Source organism: Ranitomeya variabilis, chromosome 1 (genome assembly GCF_051348905.1).
Source record: "Ranitomeya variabilis isolate aRanVar5 chromosome 1, aRanVar5.hap1, whole genome shotgun sequence".
Taxonomy (NCBI): Eukaryota; Metazoa; Chordata; class Amphibia; order Anura; family Dendrobatidae; genus Ranitomeya; species Ranitomeya variabilis.
Genome location: NC_135232.1, coordinates 34,344,219 through 34,362,362, shown reverse-complemented (window position 1 = coordinate 34,362,362; position 18,144 = coordinate 34,344,219).

The window sequence follows — 18,144 nt, the reverse complement described above, 5'->3', positions numbered from 1 at the left end:
CTATCTATCTATCTATCTACTTTACTGAATTCTTTGCTGAGGGTAACTTTCTGTTTGTTCTGCTCCCTGTGTTACAACCAACTTTTCTATGACAAAAACACATCAAAACCGAATTCAGCAAATCGTATACAGAAACGCAAGTAGCTGAGGTGCGGGAATCATGCGGAAATTCAGCTGCGTGAAAACCTGAACAAACACTGATCGTGGGAACATACCCTTACAGTCAGGATTTGTCACGGAAGCAGATATCAAGCTGCCAGGGCGATTTGAATTAGTCTTCAAAAATTAGATACAACTCTGTAAATATTGAGCCTTTACATAAACTTGACGGATTTTTCAATAAAAATGTAAAAACATTTAAAGTGTTTATAATTGTTCTTAGGCAACCAGATAAACATCCAACTAAAATATCTAAAATCACTGGAGCACCAACTGTGAAAACCAAAATTTGTATCAGACTCAAAACCTTTGGACTATATAATGATATGATCGTGGGGATCTCTTTTTTTTTTATTTTTTTTTTTTCAAAGGAGATGACAATTTTTGACATCTCAAATTGATTTTTCTGACGATTACTTTATTTGCTAATTAATTTTATATTTTAGTAGAATGGACTTTTACAGACGCAGTGATACCAAATATGTTTACTTTTTTATTTAATTTTGAATGGGATAATTTTTTATCTTTTCATTTTTTATTATTTTTTCAACTGTCATTTTTTAATTATCACTGCATGTTTTAGTTCCTCTGTTTGCTTGCCCTGAACTATCTCTTTCCTCTCTGGCATCTCTAGCCCCTGAGATACTCCATCCGACTCTGCAGCTTCCATGAGTCTCATCCCAACAACCTTATGTGATTCCCCTTCCAACGAAGATATTGAGGCACGTTTTTTAGTGCCTCAGTTGGACCATAGGCCCCGGACGTGCCAGGAATGTCCGCTCCGAGTTTCTGACTGACATTCTCTTGCTGCTAAACAGCCCGTGCTCCTCCTGCCCTCAGACCTCCAACTCCTGCTCTCTCTCTATCTAATCTCTTTCTCTCTCTCACTAACCAGGAAGTATTTCTCTTGTTAACTGGCCCTGCCCCTCCCACACTGGGCTGTTCCTGAACAAATTAACTGTTTCTATCCTAAACCATTCTACTTCCTGAACTAATTGTGCCCACCATTATACTAACCTGTTGTGAATTTGGATTCTGGGCTCCCCCGGTGGCTACTGGTGGAATTGAACTTGTGACATCATCTTCCCTGTTCACCTGTTCTGATTAGATCTGGGTGTCGCTATATAACCTGGCTTCTCTGTTAGATGCTTGCCGGTCAACAATGTTATCAGAAGCCTCTCTGTGCTTGTTCCTGCTCCCAGACATCTACTAGATAAGTTGGACATTCGTCCATGTTTTGTTTTTGTATTTTGGTTCCAGTTCACAGCTGCAGTTTCGTTACTGTGTCTGGAAAGCTCTTGTTGATCAGGAATTGCCACTCTGGTATTATGAGTTAATGCCAGAGTCCTAAAGTAATTTCTGGATGTGTTTTGTTAGGGTTTTCTACTGACCATGAAAGTATGCTTTCTGTCTTCTGCTATCTAGAAAGCGGACCTCAAATTTGCTAAAACTATTTTCCTGCTGCGTTTGTTGTTTCATCTCATATCACCGCCAATATATGTGGGGGGCTTCTGTCTCCTTTTGGGCATTTCTCTAGAGGTGAGTCAGGTCTTATATTTCCCTCTGCTAGCATTATTTAGTTCTCCGGCCGGCGCTGGGCATATAGGGATAAAAAGTAGGACATGCTACCTGGCTACTTCTAGATGATGCGGTAGGTTTAGTTCATGGTCAGTACAGTTACATCTTCCAAGAGCTTGTTCCTATAGAGGCTTATGCTAGTTCTCTGGCCATGGAGATCATGACACTAACCCAATCCTACCTTATAGCTAAATCTTAACCTATGCCCTATGTACTAATTTTATCTTTTCCCTATATCTAATACATTTATCAGAACACATTGAGTCATCCACATATTATAGCAATACATTAACTGAGCACCTTGGTGACCATAAGGTTCTATGTAATATAAAACACTTTCTCATATACACAGGCTACAACCGTTATTCTAATCAAGGGAGAAGTACATGACCATCACCCTCTTACAAACTCAGATACTAAAAGTGGCATTTTGTTGGTTACAAAACAGTGATCAGAGCTAGTTCTGATCACTGCTGCTAGAGATAGGTAGGTGGCAGCTGTATAACACTGCTGTCAGAGATAGGTGCCAGCTGTATACCACTGCTGTCAGAGATAGGTGCCAGCTGTATAACAAGGCTGTTAGAGATATGTGCCAGCTCTATAACACTGCTGTTAGAGATAGGTGCCAGCTGTATAACACTGCTGTTAGAGATAGGTGCCAGCTGTATAACAATGCTGTTAGAGATAGGTGCCAGCTGTATAACACTGCTGTTAGAGATAGGTGCCAGCTGTATAACACTGCTGTCAGAGATAGGTGCCAGCTGTATAACAATGCTGTTAGAGATAGGTGCCAGCTGTATAACAATGCTGTTAGAGATAGGTGCCAGCTGTATAACACTGCTGTTAGAGATAGGTGCCAGCTGTATAACACTGCTGTCAGAGATAGGTGCCAGCTGTATAACAATGCTGTTAGAGATAGGTGCCAGCTGTATAACAATGCTGTTAGAGATAGGTACCAGCTGTATAACACTGCTGTTAGAGATAGGTGCCAGCTGTATAACACTGCTGTTAGAGATAGGTGGCAGCTGTATAACAATGCTGTTAGAGATAGGTGCCAGCTGTATAACACTGCTGTCAGAGATAGGTGGCAGCTGTATAACATTGCTGTTAGAGATAGGTGCCAGCTGTATAACACTGCTGTCAGAGATAGGTGCCAGCTGTATAACACTGCTGTTAGAGATAGGTGCCAGCTGTATAACAATGCTGTTAGAGATAGGTGCCAGCTGTATAACACTGCTGGTAGAGATAGGTGCCAGCTGTATAACACTGCTGTCAGAGATAGGTGCCAGCTGTATAACAATGCTGTTAGAGATAGGTGCCAGCTGTATAACAATGCTGTTAGAGATAGGTACCAGCTGTATAACACTGCTGTTAGAGATAGGTGCCAGCTGTATAACACTGCTGTTAGAGATAGGTGGCAGCTGTATAACAATGCTGTTAGAGATAGGTGCCAGCTGTATAACACTGCTGTCAGAGATAGGTGGCAGCTGTATAACATTGCTGTTAGAGATAGGTGCCAGCTGTATAACACTGCTGTCAGAGATAGGTGGCAGCTGTATAACACTGCTGTTAGAGATAGGTGGCAGCTGTATAATACTGCTGTTAGAGATAAATACCACCTGTATAACACTGCTGTTAGAGATAGGTGCCAGCTGTATAACAATGCTGTTAGAGATAGGTGGCAGCTGTATAATACTGCTGTTAGAGATAGGTGCCAGCTGTATAACACTGCTGTTAGAGATAGGTGCCAGCTGTATAACACTGCTGTTAGAGATAGGTGCCAGCTGTATAACACTGCTGTTAGAGATATGTGCCAGCTATATAACACTGCTGTTAGAGATAGGTGCCAGCTGTATAACACTGCTGTTAGAGATAGGTGCCAGCTGTATAACACTGCTGTTAGAGATAGGTGCCAGCTATATAACAATGCTGTTAGAGATAGGTGCCAGCTGTATAACACTGCTGTTAGAAATAGGTGCCAGCTGTATAACACTGCTGTTAGAGATAGGTGCCAGCTGTGTAACACTGCTGTTAGAGATAGGTGCCAGCTGTATAACACTGCTGTTAGAGATAGGTGCCAGCTGTATAACAATGCTCTTAGAGATAGGTGCCAGCTGTATAACACTGCTGTTAGAAATAGGTGCCAGCTGTATAACAATGCTGTTAGAGATAGGTGGCAGCTGTATAATACTGCTGTTAGAGGTAGGTGCCAGCTGTATAACACTGCTGTTAGATATAGGTGCCAGCTGTATAACACTGCTGTCAGAGATAGGTGCCAGCTGTATAACACTGCTGTTAGAGATAGGTGCCAGCTGTATAACACTGCTGTTAGAGATAGGTGCCAGCTGTATAATACTGCTGTCAGAGAAAGGTGGCAGCTGTATAGCACTGCTGTTAGAGATAGGTGCCAGCTGTATAACACTGCTGTTACAGATAGGTGCCAGCTACATAACACTGCTGTTAGAGATAGGTGGCAGCTGTATAACACTGCTGTTAGAGATAGGTGCCAGTGGAGCGCCCCCACTGCCGCAGGGCCGAGGGGTACCCGGTACCGGGCCTCTGAGTCTCTGCTCTGGGGTGGTCACAGTGGCTAGGCCCGGTCCATGACCCTGCCTGTCAGGGGGACGTCCGGTGAACGAGTGGTGAATGGTGGCGTAGTTGTGTTGCGGTGCAGTGCCGGTCGCAGTAAATAACGAGGACACCGGGTTGCAGTCTCTTTACCTCTTTACTGAAGGTCTCTGGGTCCTCAGTCCGGAATACGGTTCACCAGGCTGCGCAAGTCCGGCCGGTCCAATGGCACCTCCAGAGTTCTCTTTGCAGGTGGAAATCTGTGCCTTCCTGCTAGCGCTATGTGTTGTGGTCCTCCCCTGCTGTGCTTACGGGATAATACCCCACAACTGTTGTGTCTGTTTCTCGTGTTCCCTCACAACTCGTTCGGATGATGTTCTGCTAATCCTCCGTCCCTCCCTGATGTTACAGTTAGGACGGCACCCGTTTGACGGGTAGGCTCGGAGCTCTTCCGGGACCCTAGAGTCGCCCCTCTCCTAGTGTGCCCCCCATGTCTTCATAGGTGATGTATGTGAGACAGCCCGCCTGTGACTGACTGTCCTGCCGTTGGTTTGAAGTATTACTTGGAGCTAGATATATAAATACTTCCTCGGCGTTCCGGCCGCCGGTTGTGCGCCTCAGTAGGATGTTGCCTCGGTCTTACAGCACGACTCCTACTGGTATTTCTCCTCTTGCTTTGATCTCGTTTCTCACTCAGCACAATAAATCTCGCTTCTTATCCTTTCTTAGGGCACCGCCGCTATACTGAGCAGGCACGGTCCCATAACGTTCTTTCCAATTGCCAGGCCTCTGTCAGGATCCCACCCCTGACAGGGACCCTACCGAATCTTCCCCCACAACACCCTCTGCCACAAGGTGTTGCCTGGTTCCAACCCAGTCAGCTTTCTTTTCTAACTTCCTGCCTGACCCCCAGTTTTACCAGTATGTGAGGAGTGGCCTAATGAATAGAACCCTTAGCTCCCCCTGGAGGCCCGGCTGTGAAATGTATTGGTGTCTGTGATACCTGGTCAGATGAACTCCTTCAGTGCCATCAGACGTACCATGGCTCCCCTTAGTGGCGGAGCCACAGTACTGCAACGACCAGGACTCTGGGGCGCTGCACTCCCCCCTGGTTAAATCCAGTACTCCGGGACTGGGAAGAAAACAACAATACAGGTTAGCAAAAGACATACAATTTTGAAAATGCAATAACTATAAGTAAGCTTGAACAGAGCTTCCCTTTATGGGAGGTGAGGACACTTGAACGTTACAAACATAGTTAAACATTATAAATTACAGGCTATAAGTAACTCCTGTTACCCAACCGGGTATTCTACTCAGTGCAAAACTTGAACAATAAGTTAACATTGCCTTTAAGGACGTACACTTCCTATCCACTAAAGACTTACTTATAAAACATTATAATATTAATTAACTCTTTTTCTTTCATTCTCCTTCGTTATATCTGCAGGACCGCCTGTCCTAACGGCACCAGACCTACTGCCTCTCCTTTCTTTACAGGACCGCCCCTTTCAGCCCGGGCCTACTGCCTTTTCAACTACTATACACAGTATAGAACATAACATTTACTTTCAGGTGGAAATCACTGAGCCATCCCTACATGGCTCCTAAGAGGACTCGCTGACTAACCCGTACGGGTTCACTTTCTGTCCTCATTTTTCTATCAACATTACCAAACATTTCTTACAATCAACTAGTTGGATACATATAACTTTTACATGTAGGCATCATCATCATTTTCTTTTTGTCAAGGCATTATTGCTATCTATCTATCTTAAAGCAATACCCTTTCTTTAAGTACAACATGTGAACATCCCCTTTAAGAGGGGACCAAGTCTTTATGAGGTAGCATATCTTCTCAGGCTACCAGTCCGTACTCAGCAAAGGCTCCGGTGCGGTATCTTCGCAAAGAGTCCTTCTTTAAGTAAAACCAGTAGGGAGCACCCTTAAGAAGGTGCAAACTATGTACAAGAAGTTTGTATCATGCACTGTTCATGATGGCGGCAGTTCTTGATAACGTAGAAATAAAATAGGAAATAACCAAAAAGCAATAGGGATCCCGGGTCAACAAAGGGATCCCTTTAAAAGTTAACCCTAGACGGGTTTAGCAGCAAAACAGTAGAACAGTAACTATTTACATACATTAAAGCATTTTTGCTTACTCAGTCTTGTAGTGTAGGAGGTGGTCTTCTTCCAGGCCTCACCCGGCCAACGGGTCGCCTTGGTGTGGCAAGGGCCGGTCCTGGCTCCAGCAGCGACAGGATCCCTCGCCGGGATGCCCTCCTAGCTTGTGGGCGAGCGCGACCCAGAGGCACGCGGTGGACCCGGACCTCCTGAGGTTCCGCGGGGACGGGCTCCGGCACCTTCTCTACAGAAGGCTCATCCTCCGGCGTTCCAGTAGCAGCCTGCAGGGCGACGCACGCTGGACACCCCGAGCTATCCAGCCTGTTCCACCCGCTTCCCTCCTCCACCGGGTGTAGGTCACGGCATCGCCAGGCTCCAGGTCGGCGTCATACCTTCCTCCACAGGGCTCGACTTCCTCAGAGTCAACGCGGACCTGCAGTGGCTCCCCGATCTCTTGGATAACTCCCTTTCCGTGTCGGGAGTTAAAGGAGACCACCACACCCCAGTGGGACGGTGGGGTTTCTTCCTCACTGTTTAGATCAACCTGGGCTGCAGGCTGAGGTCTGTCCCGCCAGGCTGCCATGAGGCACCGCAGATGTTCAGCCTCCGGCAGGAGCCTCAGGCTCGATGCGCGCAGCTCACACTCTGCCGCGGCCTGGATGGAGGAAGCAGGGGACACTGGAGACAGGCGGACCTCCGTAGGCTGGCCCAGCCGCGCGATCACACGGGCATCGGCCTCCACTCGGTAGGCCATCCACCGGGCCTCGGCCGCGGCCACGCACTCCTCGGACGGCGGCCGGGGAGGTCGGCCCATCGTTGGCTCCACAAGGGTCAGCTCCCGCAGCGATGGCGTATCCTGGGTTGCATCGGGCTGTACAGCCTCTCGCCGAGTCTGGTCATTCCCATGCGGTGCTCCCGGCATCGCCATTTTCGCTTCTTCTCCAGTGTCCTCTTCCCGCGGTCTCTTTCGTGGGCGGCCCCGTCTCCATGGTCTCCACCCTCCAAACAAGATCAGGAGGCGGACCTCGGCTGTTGACGGACACGTCCTCAGGACACAGAAATATTTAGACTGGGCGGCCATTGTCCTTCGCGCTCTTCAGCTTGTTTATGCCCACTCCACGCCCTTCTTCTTCTCCTGCGCTCTCCTCAGCGCTGTAATGGCGGCGGTTTTGGCGCAAACTTTTGGCGGCAAGTCACAATCCACAGTCTTTGCAATAAAGTACAGTCCAAGCACAGTAAATCACAGTTCCAAGGCACACATAACCCGATTCTTCAGGCTTAAGTAGTAGGCTGTTCGTGACGCCAAAAATGGAGCGCCCCCACTGCCGCAGGGCCGAGGGGTACCCGGTACCGGGCCTCTGAGTCTCTGCTCTGTGGTGGTCACGGTGGCTAGGCCCGGTCCGTGGCCCTGCCTGTCAGGGGGACGTCCGGTGAACGAGTGGTGAATGGTGGTGTAGTTGTGTTGCGGTGCAGTGCCGGTCGCAGTAAATAACGAGGACACCGGGTTGCAGTCTCTTTACCTCTTTACTGAAGGTCTCTGGGTCCTCAGTCCGGAATACGGTTCACCAGGCTGCGCAAGTCCGGCTGGTCCAATGGCACCTCCAGAGTTCTCTTTGCAGGTGGAAATCTGTGCCTTCCTGCTAGCGCTATGTGTTGTGGTCCTCCCCTGCTGTGCTTACGGGATAGTACCCCACAACTGTTGTGTCTGTTTCTCATGTTCCCTCACAACTCGTTCGGTTGATGTTCTGCTAATCCTCCGTCCCTCCCTGATGTTACGGTTAGGACGGCACCCGTTTGACGGGTAGGCTCGGAGCTCTTCCGGGACCCTAGAGTCGCCCCTCTCCTAGTGTGCCCCCCATGTCTTCATAGGTGATGTATGTGAGACAGCCCGCCTGTGACTGACTGTCCTGCCGTTGGTTTGAAGTATTGCTTGGAGCTAGATATATAAATACTTCCTCGGCGTTCCGGCCGCCGGTTGTGCGCCTCAGTAGGATGTTGCCTCGGTCTTACAGCACGACTCCTACTGGTATTTCTCCTCTTGCTTTGATCTCGTTTCTCACTCAGCACAATAAATCTCGCTTCTTATCCTTTCTTAGGGCACCGCCGCTATACTGAGCAGGCACGGTCCCGTAACGTTCTTTCCAATTGCCAGGCCTCTGTCAGGATCCCACCCCTGACAGGGACCCTACCGAATCTTGCCCCACAACACCCTCTGCCACAAGGTGTTGCCTGGTTCCAACCCAGTCAGCTTTCTTTTCTAACTTCCTGCCTGACCCCCAGTTTTACCAGTATGTGAGGAGTGGCCTAATGAATAGAACCCTTAGCTCCCCCTGGAGGCCCGGCTGTGAAATGTATTGGTGTCTGTGATACCTGGTCAGATGAACTCCTTCAGTGCCATCAGACGTACCATGGCTCCCCTTAGTGGCGGAGCCACAGTACTGCAACGACCAGGACTCTGGGGCGCTGCACCAGCTGTATAACACTGCTGTTAGAGATAGGTGCCAGCTATATAACACTGCTGTTAGAGATAGGTGACAGCTGTATAACACTGCTGTTAGAGATAGGTGCCAGCTGTATAACACTGCTGTTAGAGATAGGTGCCAGCTATATAACACTGCTGTCAGAGATAGGTGCCAGCTGTATAACACTGCTGTTAGAGATAGGTGCCAGCTGTATAACACTGCTGTTAGAGATAGGTGGCAGCTGTATAATACTGCTGTCAGAGAAAGGTGGCAGCTGTATAGCACTGCTGTTAGAGATAGGTGCCAGCTGTATAACACTGCTGTTAGAGATAGGTGCCAGCTGTATAACACTGCTGTTACAGATAGGTGCCAGCTACATAACACTGCTGTTAGAGATAGATGGCAGCTGTATAACACTGCTGTTAGAGATAGGTGCCAGCTGTATAACACTGCTGTTAGAGATAGGTGCCAGCTATATAACACTGCTGTTAGAGATAGGTGCCAGCTGTATAACACTGCTGTTAGAAATAGGTGCCAGCTGTATAACACTGCTGTTAGAGATAGGTGCCAGCTGTGTAACACTGCTGTTAGAGATAGGTGCCAGCTGTATAACACTGTTGTTAGAGATAGGTGCCAGCTGTGTAACACTGCTGTTAGAGATAGGTGCCAGCTGTATAACACTGTTGTTAGATATAGGTACCAGCTGTATAACACTGCTGTTAGAGATAGGTGCCAGCTGTATAACACTGCTGTTAGAGATAGGTGCCAGCTGTATAACACTGCTGTTAGAGATAGGTGCCAGCTGTGTAACACTGCTGTTAGAGATAGGTGCCAGCTGTATAACACTGTTGTTAGATATAGGTACCAGCTGTATAACACTGCTGTTAGAGATAGGTGCCAGCTGTATAACACTGCTGTTAGAGATAGGTGCCAGCTGTATAACACTGCTGTTACAGATAGGTGCCAGCTACATAACACTGCTGTTAGAGATAGGTGGCAGCTGTATAACACTGCTGTTAGAGATAGGTGCCAGCTGTATAACACTGCTGTTAGAGATAGGTGCCAGCTATATAACACTGCTGTTAGAGATAGGTGCCAGCTATATAACACTGCTGTCAGAGATAGGTGCCAGCTGTATAACACTGCTGTTAGAGATAGGTGCCAGCTGTATAACACGGCTGTTAGAGATAGGTGCCAGCTGTATAACACGGCTGTTAGAGATAGGTGCCAGCTGTACAACACTGCTGTTAGAGATAGGTGTCAGCTATATAACACTGCTGTTAGAGATAGGTGCCAGCTGTATAACACTACTGTTAGAGATAGGTGCCAGCTGTATAACACTGCTGTTAGAGATAGGTGCCAGCTGTATCACACTGCTGTTAGAGATAGGTACCAGCTGTATAACACTGCTGTTAGAGATAGGTGCCAGCTGTATAACACTGCTGTTAGAAATAGGTGCCAGCTGTATAACACGGCTGTTAGAGATAGGTGCCAGCTGTATAACACGGCTGCTAGAAATAGGTGCCAGCTGTATAACACTGCTTTTAGAAATAGGTGCCAGCTGTATAACACTGCTGTTAGAGATAGGTGCCAGCTGTATAACACTGCTGTTAAAGATCGGTGACAGCTATATAACACTGCTGTTAGAGATAGGTGCCAGCTGTATAACACTGCTGTTAGAGATAGTTGCCAGCTGTATAACACTGCTGTTAAAGATAGGTGCCAGCTGTATAACACTGCTGTTAGAAATAGGTGCCAGCTGTATAACACTGCTGTTAGAAATAGGTGCCAGCTGTATAACACGGCTGTTAGAGATAGGTGCCAGCTGTATAACACGGCTGTTAGAGATAGGTGCCAGCTGTACAACACTGCTGTTAGAGATAGGTGTCAGCTATATAACACGGCTGTTAGAGATAGGTGCCAGCTGTATAACACTACTGTTAGAGATAGGTGCCAGCTGTATAACACTGCTGTTAGAGATAGGTGCCAGCTGTATCACACTGCTGTTAGAGATAGGTGCCAGCTGTATAACACTGCTGTTAGAGATAGGTGCCAGCTGTATAACACTGCTGTTAGAAATAGGTGCCAGCTGTATAACACGGCTGTTAGAGATAGGTGCCAGCTGTATAACACGGCTGCTAGAGATAGGTGCCAGCTGTATAACACTGCTGTTAGAGATAGGTGCCAGCTGTACAACACTGCTGTTAGAGATAGGTGTCAGCTATATAACACTGGTGTTAGAGATAGGTGCCAGCTGTATAACACTACTGTTAGAGATAGGTGCCAGCTGTATAACACTGCTGTTAGAGATAGGTGCCAGCTGTATCACACTGCTGTTAGAGATAGGTGCCAGCTGTATAACACTGCTGTTAGAGATAGGTGCCAGCTGTATAACACTGCTGTTAGAGATAGGTGCCAGCTGTATAACACTGCTGTTAGAAATAAGTTCCAGCTGTATAACACTGCTGTTAGAAATAGGTGCCAGCTGTATAACACGGCTGTTAGAGATAGGTGCCAGCTGTATAACACGGCTGTTAGAGATAGGTGCCAGCTGTATAACACGGCTGTTAGAGATAGGTGCCAGCTGTACAACACTGCTGTTAGAGATAGGTGTCAGCTATATAACACTGCTGTTAGAGATAGGTGCCAGCTGTATAACACTACTGTTAGAGATAGGTGCCAGCTGTATAACACTGCTGTTAGAGATAGGTGCCAGCTGTATCACACTGCTGTTAGAGATAGGTGCCAGCTGTATAACACTGCTGTTAGAGATAGGTGCCAGCTGTATAACACTGCTGTTAGAAATAGGTGCCAGCTGTATAACACGGCTGTTAGAGATAGGTGCCAGCTGTATAACACGGCTGCTAGAGATAGGTGCCAGCTGTATAACACGGCTGTTAGAGATAGGTGCCAGCTGTACAACACTGCTGTTAGAGATAGGTGTCAGCTATATAACACTGCTGTTAGAGATAGGTGCCAGCTGTATAACACTACTGTTAGAGATAGGTGCCAGCTGTATAACACTGCTGTTAGAGATAGGTGCCAGCTGTATCACACTGCTGTTAGAGATAGGTGCCAGCTGTATAACACTGCTGTTAGAGATAGGTGGCAGCTGTATCACACTGCTGTTAGAGATAGGTGCCAGCTGTATAACACTGCTGTTAGAAATAAGTGCCAGCTGTATAACACTGCTGTTAGAAATAGGTGCCAGCTGTATAACACGGCTGTTAGAGATAGGTGCCAGCTGTATAACACGGCTGTTAGAGATAGGTGCCAGCTGTATAACACGGCTGTTAGAGATAGGTGCCAGCTGTACAACACTGCTGTTAGAGATAGGTGTCAGCTATATAACACTGCTGTTAGAGATAGGTGCCAGCTGTATAACACTACTGTTAGAGATAGGTGCCAGCTGTATAACACTGCTGTTAGAGATAGGTGCCAGCTGTATCACACTGCTGTTAGAGATAGGTGCCAGCTGTATAACACTGCTGTTAGAGATAGGTGCCAGCTGTATAACACTGCTGTTAGAGATAGGTGCCAGCTATATAACACGGCTGTTAGAGATAGGTGCCATCTGTATAACACTGCTGTTAGAGATAGGTGCCAGCTGTATAACACTGCTGTTAGAGATAGGTGCCAGCTATATAACACTGCTGTTAGAGGTAGGTGCCAACTGTATAACACTGCTTTTAGAAATAGGTGCCAGCTGTATAACACTGCTGTTAGAGATAGGTGCCAGCTGTATAACACTGCTGTTAAAGATAGGTGACAGCTATATAACACTGCTGTTAGAGATAGGTGCCAGCTGTATAACACGGCTGTTAGAGATAGGTGCCAGCTGTATAACACTGCTGTTAAAGATAGGTGCCAGCTGTATAACACTGCTGTTAGAAATAGGTGCCAGCTGTATAACACTGCTGTTAGAAATAGGTGCCAGCTGTATAACACGGCTGTTAGAGATAGGTGCCAGCTGTATAACACGGCTGTTAGAGATAGGTGCCAGCTGTATAACACGGCTGTTAGAGATAGGTGCCAGCTGTACAACACTGCTGTTAGAGATAGGTGTCAGCTATATAACACTGCTGTTAGAGATAGGTGCCAGCTGTATCACACTGCTGTTAGAGATAGGTGCCAGCTGTATAACACTGATGTTAGAGATAGGTGCCAGCTGTATAACACTGCTGTTAGAGATAGGTGCCAGCTGTATAACACTGCTGTTAGAGATAGGTGCCAGCTATATAACACGGCTGTTAGAGATAGGTGCCAGCTGTGTAACACTGAGATAGGTGGAATTGTAACTTCAAGGATGTGATTCAAAATGCCAGCCTTATTGTTTTTCACCCCCAAGCTTCTTTGGGGGGCATTGTTACTTCACATGTGATCTCAGGGATGGGAATATAAATGGTGTCCATATGATGTAATATATTGATTGTGTCAGTGGCTTTTCTTATCCGTAGTCATATATGTCAGTGACTACTCCTGATAGAAATGCTAATTGCCCTATGTTTATCCCCTAGAGGACTGGACATGTCACTCGGTGCTGGAGACATGTGGTGAGCTCTGACTTGTGCTCGGCTCGCCTGTCATCTCCAGTATGTCACACCCTCACGGTTAGTGAAGAAGCTGCTTACACGTCGTGTCATCCTCCCGGCTATATATGTAGCATTTACAATGTGGTCACCCAGAGGTATAAATGGAAAGATATGTGATGATGTGATGATACTAACCTTTATGCTGTCCTCAGACCGTACCCTACACAGCAGAGGCCACCTTGTATTATAGGTTCACTCTGAATCCCTGCCCAGTAACGCTACACAGAGTACACTGGTTATCTTTTGTGAACTGGCCACGTGGGAATAACTCACTAGAATTCATTTAATGGATTTTGATAGTGTTTTGGTATTTGTACATAAAACTTCTACAACTTTCTAATATACTTTGCATTTACATTTTTGACCGTTTTCAAGATACATGCAACAGTGAATGAGTTTGCATTCAGAGGCAGCAAGCCTGTACATAGCTAACCCTGATCTCAGAAGAATAGTGAGTGCAGCTCTGGAGTATAATACAGGATGTAACTCAGGATCAGTAATGTAATGTATGTACACAGTGACTGCACCAGCAGAATAGTGAGTGCAGCTCTGGGGTATAATACAGGATGTAACTCAGGATCAGTAATGTAATGTATGTACACAGTGACTGCACCAGCAGAATAGTGAGTGCATCTCTGGGGTATAATACAGGATGTAACTGAGGATCAGTAATGTAATGTATGTACACAGTGACTGCACCAGCAGAATAGTGAGTGCAGCTCTGGGTTATAATACAGGATGTAACTCAGGATCAGTAATGTAATGTATGCACACAGTGACTGCACCAGCAGAATAGTGAGTGCCGCTCTGGAGTATAATACAGGATGTAACTCAGGATCAGTAATGTAATGTATGTACACAGTGACTGCACCAGCAGAATAGTGATTGCAGCTCTGGGGTATAATACAGGATGTAACTCAGGATCAGTAATGTAATGTATGTACACAGTGACTGCACCAGCAGAATAGTGATTGCAGCTCTGGAGTATAATACAGGATGTAACTCAGGATCAGTAATGTAATGTATGTACACAGTGACTGCGCCAGGAGAATAGTGAGCGCAGCTCTGGAGTATAATACAGGATGTAACTCAGAATCAGTAATGTAATGTAAGTACACAGTGATTGCGCCAGGAGAATAGTGAGTGCAGCTCTGGAGTATAATACAGGATGTAACTCAGGATCAGTAATGTAATGTATGTGCACAGTGACTGCACCAGCAGAATAGTGAGTGCAGCTCTGGAGTATAATACAGGATGTAACTCAGGATCAGTAATGTAATGTATGTACACAGTGACTGCACCAGCAGAATAGTGAGCGCAGCTCTGGAGTATAATACAGGATGTAACTCAGAATCAGTAATGTAATGTAAGTACACAGTGATTGCGCCAGGAGAATAGTGAGTGCAGCTCTGGAGTATAATACAGGATGTAACTCAGGATCAGTACAGGATCAGTAATGTAATGTATGTACACAGTGACTGCACCAGCAGAATAGTGAGTGCAGCTCTGGGGTATAATACAGGATGTAACTCAGTATCTGCTCAGGATAAATAAGTTCATGCAGATGATATTTATGATGCTTTGGGTTTTCGCTCATGTATTACAGGGATGACTATATAAGAAGTTCTTTGTGCTGCACTGTAAGTATCTCGGAGCTTTCTGCTCACATTTGAGGACAGTATGAGGAGCAGTTTTGGGCACAGGACACACAGTCCCGCTCGGCAGTCACACGGAGGCATTCTTCCATGTCAGGGTATTTATTTTATACTGTGATTTATGCTCATCTTGTAGAACAAATGAAGCACCTTGTAAGCAGCAGCTTCTGTGGAGCTCAGTGTTTAACCAAGCATTCCTTCCCTGAGACAGACATATTTGTTTTTCAGGAATGTAATCTTCAGTGATAAATAGTGTTTGCTGAGCTCGGTGTGAGCGGAACAATCCGCACTGACATCCTCACCGGTAATAACTCCATCATATGTCTAAGCGCCATTCAACTAAAAATGCGCCAACTGGGGGGGTGCAGAGGTGGCAGTCGTATCTGAACTCTGCTGGCAGAGGGGGATCAATAGCCCCTCTGTCATATAAGAATTCACCAGCTTTATTAATGGCACCAGGCTGGTGGGGGTCCGTTAGAGATTTTTAATTGGGCCCTGAGAGCTTTAAAGAGATATTCTGATTGTTGGGTCAGTGTAGGTCCAACCACTGGAACCCCAACCGAGCTCCAGAATGGAGGTTCCTTGTCCCTTGTCTTCCACCAGCTAGAAGATTATGGGTAGGAGAGGACAAATGGAGCACATGTATTTATTTAACAGCCTTTGGTTCTATCTCAAGACATGGTGAATTGATTGATGAACGATCTGTAGGAAGATCGATCTTCTGCAAGCCTTAGTAGGTCCACCAGAGTCTTCTCCTCCATTATCTTCATAGAATCAAACCATCGAGTTACTGGTCTTCAACTTCGTCTTGTTCCTTCTATTGTTCCGACCATGATGTCCTTCTCCAGTGATTGTTCTCTTTGTATGATGTGTCCAAAGTAGGCAAGTCGTAACTTGGTGACCCTCGCTTTTAGTGACACGTTTGGCTTGGTTTTATCCAAGATTGAGCTGTGTGTTCTTCTTGCTGTCCATGGTATTCATACAGGAAAGAAATATATCTTGGTACCGTGTTAGCCAGTAGATAGAATAATATTTAGAATTGAGAGTCCTCAGTGGTTGATACCTTTTAATGGCTAACTGAAAAGATGGTAACAAATTGCAAGCTTTCGAGACTACATACGTCTCTTCATCAGGCAAAGACTAAAACAAATTCTGAAGAATCACATATTTATGCACAACATAGTATAGAAAAAAAAAAAAAAAGGGAGAGGGGAACTCTCATCGCCATACAATAAGAGAAAAAAGAATGGATCTACCTGTGGCAATACATTTCTGTCTCCCAAATCATAACATTATGGACATGAAATTACTTGTATTAAAGGGTAACTTCAAATCGCAGAAAGACAGGAGAGTCTGGGAATATAAACTGATGACGACCTTTGACACTCTAAATGCAGGAATGAATGTGTCACACGGATTTATGTCTTTTTACATGAACTAAGGAACTTGCCCATCAGACCATGTGGGGTCATCACAACAGAACGAGACCCTAATCACAGGACAATAAAACAATCCTTATCTAAGAATTGGCCCAATATTTATGGACGTAACTGTTTATCACCCATGGTAATTCTGCTGCATGTCACCTAGCTTATCCATGGTTTTTTTCCCCTCTCCCTTTTTTTTTTTTTTCTATACTATGTTGTGCATAAATATGTGATTCTTCAGAATTTCTTTTAGTCTTTGCCTGATGAAGAGACGTATGTAGTCTCGAAAGCTTGCAATTTGTTACCATCTCTTCATGGTATTCATAACATCCTAAGGGAGCACAACTTGCTCACCATGTAAAATCTATGACTATGGCTCTGTGCTTGGGAAACCTCAAACTTTCCTCCCTAGAAGTGACGGTGGTCATATTATTTAAGCACTATATGCATTACTATCAGGGCAGAATATTGCCGTGTATTGTCTATGGACAATATACAGTTGTGCTCAAAAGTTTACATACCCCGCCAGAATTTTTGCTTTCTTGGCCTTTTTTCACAGAATATGAATGATTGATAACACCAAAACTTTTTCTCCACTCATGTTTAGTGGTTGGGTGAAGCCATTTATTGTCAAACTACTGTTTGCGCTATATAAAAATAAAGATTATTATTACCTTTCTCAATTTTAATTGTAAAATAATATAAAACAGGAGAGAAGAAAAAAAAAGAAGAGCATTGGAGATCTATAAATAAATTGATATGGCTGTAGTATAGCAGGGGTAGGTAAATAATTTTCTCGAGGGGCCACATGAGAGACCGTGACTGTTGTGGAGGCTGAACCAATAGGCCGAAATTAATTATGTTGAATATGAATATATTAATTATAATTACGGTATTGCATATTTATATTAATTGTATCACGTAATATTGATCAGAATCATGTATGCTGATATCCCACTATATATATCATATGAGCCCACACAAAGCCCCGCTATATACTGTAAGAGCCCACACACAGCCCCTATATACCATAATAACCAACACACAGCCCCCTATATAACGTAAGAGCCCACTTACAGCCCCCTATGTACAGTACGAGCCCCCACATAGCCTCCCATATACAGCATGAGCTACACAAAGCCTTGCATACACAGTATGAGCCCCACATAGCCTCACCTAATACAGCATGATCCCCACGTAGCCTGTCTGTATGCAATATGAGCCTCATATAGCCTTCATACATACAGTGTGAGCTCCACATAGCCCCCTATAAATATTATAAGACCCACATAGCCTCCATATATACAGTGTGAACCCCACATAGCCCCCTATATACAGTAGGAGTCCCACATAGCCTCCTATGTACAGCATGAGCTCCCACATAGCCTCCAATAAACAGAATGAACCGCACATAGCCTCCTATGTACAGTATGAGCCTCGCATAGCCTCATATACACAGCGTGTGCCCCCACATAGCCTCTCTATAGGCAGTGTGAGCCTCACATAGCTTTCTATAAGCAGCATGAGCCCCCACATAGCCTCCCATGTACAGCATGAGCCTTACATAGCCTCTTAGCTT